The sequence below is a fragment of the Arachis ipaensis genome, chromosome B8, assembly GCF_059453495.1.
Source record: "Arachis ipaensis isolate K30076 ecotype BB chromosome B8, ASM5945349v1, whole genome shotgun sequence".
In the NCBI taxonomy this organism is placed as follows: domain Eukaryota; kingdom Viridiplantae; phylum Streptophyta; class Magnoliopsida; order Fabales; family Fabaceae; genus Arachis; species Arachis ipaensis.
Genome location: NC_142443.1, coordinates 115,446,872 through 115,451,832, shown reverse-complemented (window position 1 = coordinate 115,451,832; position 4,961 = coordinate 115,446,872).

Sequence of the window (4,961 nt, the reverse complement as noted above, 5' to 3'; positions counted from 1 at the left end):
ATCAATTTACTTTTCAAGAAAGAAATCTCAAACAAGGACTTCAAGGCATACCATGAAAGAACAAGGTACATAACCGAGTAACCTCGAGAAGCAACCTCTAACGTTTTCCAAAACCCACGATTCACGTTACCTATAACTCATATATATCATCTATGACAATCCATTAATGTTCTCATATACATAAACCATTAGTGTTAAGCTGGCAAACTTAATACCATGAAGTATGCAATTATAGACTAACAACATTAATCAATAGACCGTCATGTGTATAAAGCTCTAACCCTTGTCATCAGGACAAGACCTACAACATAACAGACGCTCAGATTATACAGTTGAAGCATAGTCAGTCCATTCCTCAAGCTCTACAGGAAAGACTGCTCTGATACCATAATGTAACACCCTTACTACCAGAATGTCACGCTTCCGGCTGCGCCACTTTGAAAGCGTGGATATTACAACGACTCTCATATATTTAATAATAAGATAGGAGCCTTTAACTTGAAACTGTACTTCGAAAAACTGGAAATACTTTTTTCTTTATAACATACATACATATATATACATACAAATCAATCACAACACTTCATATATATATATATATAAGAGTAACTCACATACATTTTATATCACAACTCCTATCCCTCTTACAAAAATATAAGAATAAAGGGGAGGAAAAACTATAATATATATATAATAATATACAACGCAACCAGATGCATAGAAGGAACTCCTTAAACCCTTCGTTCGTCCTGAAAAGAGAAATCTGTAAGGGGTGAGAACATCGTCCTCGCAGGTTCTAAGTGGAGGTTTTAAGAATTGTCATAAGAGAATACGAATAAAAAAAGAAGAATGAATCTCAAAAGCAATGATCATCGTTCGTCTTATAAATCTTTTTGAAAACCAACGGTTAATTATCTGAAAATCTAAATTCATATTTTAAATTTTATAAAATCCATTCAAACATAATATCAAAAGGGTTTCACTACAGACCAAAGGACCATACTAACCAAATCACCACCGATTCATCCAATCACGGCCTCTAGTCCAAATATAAACAAATCACGGCCTCCGATCCAACACAAAATTAAATCACCACTCAAACCACCATGCTCCGAACTAACCAGTCACAATTACAAGTAATAAAGTTCAAACACAATCAAGAGCAGTTACTGCAATATAGAAATTAGCAGTTAAACAGAAATATTCACATAGGCAAACTAAATACAATATGCACATCCAAACAATGTCACAAATGCAAATGATACATGCCTGTCCTATGGCCAATGAGCTCATCTGTTGGTTATAAGCCAAAACCCAACATGTCTGGTAGCAAATCCTGGACAGTCTCTCGGTGCACGTATCCCCAAAGCTCGTACTCAAATTCATTCATCAATAACATTGGGGATTCATCTGGGAAGGTCTAAGGGCCCAGCCACATCTTACGTCAGAGGGTCAACAAAAACTCAATTACGACCGGGAGCAAGCGGGACAAAACGACAATCCTTGCATATTGCCCCAGAAGCTCAAATTCTGACCTAGAGTAAGTGGGACAAAACCAAAATTCTTGAGTCTACCCAAGAAGCCCAAATACCAACCTGGAGCAAACAGGACAAAACCACAATCCTTGCGTTTACCCAAAAAGCTCAAATATCAAAATATGTTTTTAAAGTAAGTTAAATCCATTTCTCTTTCATAAAACTCAGTTTCACCAAAATTCAAAAGTCTCAAATCAACTTCAATAATTAATTCTTCTTTCAAAGCTCAATCCTCACTTAATCAAAATTTTTTGAACTACCTCAGACCATTTCAAGTTCAAACCTCTTTCAAAAGACAAAAAAAAATCATTTATTAGTTAAATCCGTCTGCAAGGCCTCTAAACTTTAGGGGAGCGACAACCAATCTCATCTATTTAAACCAACTTAAAAAATTTTATCAAGAATCAAAATCTCAATTTAAAGTATCCTCACAGTCTCCAATCGTCGTCTCAAAACTAAATAAGCTAAATCATAGACCAACTTCAAAACCATTTCAAACTTTAAAACTTTTTCAACAGGGTTCAAGCCATAGCAGATAAAAATTGAAAATCCTAATTAAAAATCGCAAAACCATTTATCCTCAAATCCATTATTTTAATTGGTCTAAAATCTTTAAAATTACTCAAGACATATCTCTTTTGATTAAAATTTATCAAACCAAACTCATTTTCTTTTAAACTCATTAAAATTCTTAAAACATAACTCTTTTGTTTAGTTAACGTAAAATCAAATAAAACAATTCTTCAATCAAATTATCCAAAATAAAACTTCCAAAATTCTCATAAAAATGTTGGCAGTACTTTTCCTAAATCTTGGACTTTGAAACCCTTTTCAGGTCCCAACCAAACCACTTCTCAAACTCTTCTCAAGGTCCGCAACAGCGGCAACCGCAACCGCAACCGCAGCTCCATACCTCTTTCGCAACAATCACAGCCACTCAAATGCAACATGCAAGAAACAAAACTCAACCCTATGGCGAAAACGTCGCAAAGTCTTCAACAACATATAACAGAATATCGATTTTCAAGTGCTTCAGAACGAAAACGCTTACTGTAAATAGCTGCGACAGAGGCCTCGGCAGCGAGACATCCCTCTTGCGATGGTCACGCAGCTCCTCGCGGCTCCTTGGATGGTGACGGACACAAACGGCGGCATAGGTAGCGCCTCCTTCTCCTCAACCTTCTCTGCTCGCACATCTCTCTCTTCCGCGACGGCGAGCTCGGCAGCAACCAGGTACGCTGTAACACCTTCACTATTAGATTGTCATGCTTCTGTTTACACCACTCTGATAGCGAGAATATTATGAAGATATCCACATATTTAATAATAAGATATGAGCCTTTAACCCAGAATCGTATTGCTATTTTTCTGGAGAAATCGAAAATACTTTTAGGTTTTTGCCAACAAGCATATACATATATACAAAACTTCATGCACAAATAAGTTATACATATTATATACATACAAATCATATGACACATATCCCTCTTACAAAATTACAATGACAAAGGAGAGGGAAAAACTATATATATATATATATATATATATATATATATATATATATATATATATATATATATATATATACACACAAACAGAAATAGTACATCTAAGGACTTAGCAAAAACTTCATCAGCTAACTCATCCGTCTAGAAAAGAGAATTTTGTAGGAGTGAGAATATCGTCCTCGCTGGTTCTCAGTAGAGGGTTTAAGAAATGTCATAAAAGGATAATTTAAACAAAATTATTTTCAAATGCAGTGATCATCAATTCATTATTCAAATAAGAAACTTATATTTTTCTTACAAAAATTTCACACAAAATAACTTTTCATACATTCCACTACTTACTAAGAAACTATTTTTAACTAAAAATTACCACTGATCCAACTAATCACGGCCTCCAGGTCAAGCATAACCAATCATAGCCTCCGGCCCAATATATAATCAAATCTCGGCCTTCGGCCCCAAATCAAATCAACTCGGCCTCTAGCCCAAATTAAATAAACTAGGCCTCCGGTCCAATTCAAAACAAATCACCATCAAAACTCAATCCCAGAACAGAATCAATCACAAGTACAAATAAATTCAAGGCAAACACATTTAAAGAACAGTTACAACAAGTATCACAGTTAGCAGTTAAGCAGAATTCATCAGATAGGCAAACTAAAATTGTAAGACCCGGTTAATTAATGGCTAATTAACCCATAAATGAGAATTTATTCTAGAAAGCCAAAAATATCATTTTTATGGCTAAATATGATAGAAGAGATTGAGACGAGAATTTCGGTACCAATTTTATAGAAATCGGACCAAGATTGGACCGAACGGGCCAAACCGGGCCAATTGGACCCAAAATGGGCCCTTGGCCCAACTAAACTAAACCTAATACACTCATTTCAGCACTCTCTCTCCTCACTACACTCAAGAAACAAGCTGAAATGGAGGCCATGGAGGGAAGAACACTCTCTCAAGTTCTTTCTCTCACTTGATCTTCAAACCACCATAACTTTTGATCTAGAGCTCCGATTTCCGCACCATTTGTGGCCACGCGTTCACCGTGGAGAGCTCTAAAAAACCCATACAACCAATCTTGAGTTAAGCTACATTTTGATCTTCGAATTTCCAGCCTTGTTTTTGAGTTTCATGAGCAAAAATGTTGAGATTTTGGGCTCTTTAATGTTATAGGACCCAACTCTCTTGAAGGAGAAGGTTAATCTTGTCTCCTTGGACCTTGGGTGTGGTAAGATTCTCAACCCTAGTATAATTTGTTGTTCTATGATGTTTGGGTATTGAGATGTTGTGTATGGGTATGATGATTGTGGCTTAGGTTGTGTATATGTGAATATTGGGGCTTTATTGAGACCTTGGAAAGTTGAAAAGAGAATTTTGGTGATAAAAATCTGTTCTTGGAGGTGTTGAGACCTAGAGGACTTGTGGACAAGTGGTTTGGAAGTGCGCCGGTTGAGCTTGGGAAATCGGCTAAGGTATGGTCTCAGTTTCTCGTATCTAATATGTAATGTGGTAGGAAATACTTAGGCTAGAGGCCCTAAGATAGGCATTGAATTGATGATGTTTTTGAATGGTTGAGATATATGATGTGATCATATATGTGATTATGAATATTGATGCCTTGATTGTGTGATATATTAGAAAATGCATGTTGTGATATATGCTTGATGAATGATTGAGGTTGAATTGGTGGGTGGTACCATGTTGATGGTGAGTATGGTGATGATTATGTATAATGATGGTTGATTGGAAATGGTATTATTGGAAATTGGGATGAGGAAGGATGTATGACATGATATTGTGTTTGTCCTTTAGCCATTTGATTGAGAAGTGTTAAAATGGTTGGATGGTGGTTTTGGGAATTTTGGTAAAGTGTCAATGTGTGAGTTGAGGATGGCTTGATGTTGATTTTGGT